Below are 1,652 nucleotides of genomic sequence, written 5' to 3' on the forward strand. Positions count from 1 at the left end.
ATATTTGTTAATATCCTCTCTCCTGCCTCTCTGGTGATTATACACCCTAAATGTAAGCTAACTGTGAAGAAAAAACAATCTATTCACTGCTGCAAACTCAAATATGCAAAATGATGGTAGTAACATCACATTTGCTCAGGGTACTTGCGTTTTAACTAACACTGAAAACGTCTAGCCTTTTACCAGGCCTCTGACCTGGGGCGCCACCCTTCCCCATGGCGGGACACCTGGCTTCCAACTGCCTTCTGGCCCCCACCGTGTGGTGGAGGCGATGGACCAGGAGAGCTGGAGCCGGGCTGGGTTGACCCTCAAACCTGGTTGAGCTTCCAGGGCCCTCTTGGCGAGTCAGGAATTGGGCCAGGGCTTGGCCCTGGCACCAAGGTGCGGGGAATTCCCCCACGTACCCCTCCATATGAGTTCTGTGGGGGGCATGGCCTACTGTGGACCTCAGGTTGTAGTGGGACTGATGCCCCCAAGGTGGCCTGGAGACCCCTCAGCCCGAGTGTGAGGCAGGGGCCGGAGTAAAGAGCAACTCCGAGGGGACCTCCCCCAATTCGTGCACTGTCCCATCTGGGGCTGTGAAGCTGGACAAGGAGAAGCTGGAGCAAAACCCTGAGGAGGAGGCAAGTGAGGACATAAAAGCTCTACAGAAATACCTCGAGCAGTTTGTCAAGCAGAAGAGGATCACCTTGGGGCACACCCAGGCTGACACGGGGGTCACCTGGGGCCTCTCTTTGGGAAGGTGTTCAGCCAAACAACCATCTGCTTCTTTGAGGCTCTGCAGGTCAGTTTGAAGAACATGTGTAAGCTGCAGCCCCTGCTACAGAAGTGAATGGAGGACGCTGACAACGAGAATCTATAGGAGATAACACAGAGCAGAGACCCTTGTGCAGGCCTGAAAGAAAGCGAACAAGCTTCGAAAACTGAGGAAGGGCGACTTGGAGAACATGTTCCTGCAGTGCCAGAAGCTCACCCTGCAGTAGCTCGAGCTTGAGAAGTACATGGTCTGAGTGTGGTTCTGCAAACGTCACCAGAATGGCAAACAATCAAGCAGTGACTATTCTCAGCGAGAGGATTTTGAGGCTTGTGGGCTTCCTTTCTCAGGGTTACCAGTATTCTTTTCTCTGGCATCAAGGCCCCATTTTGGTACCCCAAGCTATGTGGGCCCTCACTTCCCTACGCTGTACTCCTTGGTCCTTTCCCTGAGGATGAAGCCTTTCCCTCTGTGTCTGTCACCACTCTGGGTTCTTCCATGCATTCAAACTGAGGTGTCTGTCCTTTGCCAGAAAGCAGAGCTAAGGAGAGAGAACCCTGAGGATTGTGCCAAGGTTTGGGGATTAAGTTCTTCATTCAGCAAGGAATTGGGAACACAAAGAGTCTGGGGGCAGGGAGTTTGGAGAAACTAATTGGAGGGAAGTTCAAGAGATGCTCTTGATTTTAATCCTCATACCACTCATTACTTTGATCTTAAATAAAGAAGCCTGGGACACAGCCCGAAAAAAAAAAATCTTTTCAGGAACTGTATTTTTTTTTTTTGGTCTGTATTTGAAACAGCCTAAGACACCTAGATGACCAAGTGACCTCTGGCTGCTGCAGTAAATGAGGCAGCCAACTCTTATGTAACCTAAGAGAAATTAGAAGTTACTAGGCTT

The 1,652-nt window shown here is 50.5% G+C and overlaps 1 pseudogene; it reads left to right on the plus strand.

Moving 5' to 3' along the window:
- The first annotated feature begins 215 nt into the window (after positions 1–215).
- LOC109460295 (POU domain, class 5, transcription factor 1) lies at positions 216–1,267 on the plus strand (annotated as a pseudogene).
- The last annotated feature ends 385 nt before the right edge of the window (positions 1,268–1,652 follow it).

This window comes from Rhinolophus sinicus, chromosome X, assembly GCF_036562045.2.
Source record: "Rhinolophus sinicus isolate RSC01 chromosome X, ASM3656204v1, whole genome shotgun sequence".
NCBI classification, from domain to species: Eukaryota; Metazoa; Chordata; class Mammalia; order Chiroptera; family Rhinolophidae; genus Rhinolophus; species Rhinolophus sinicus.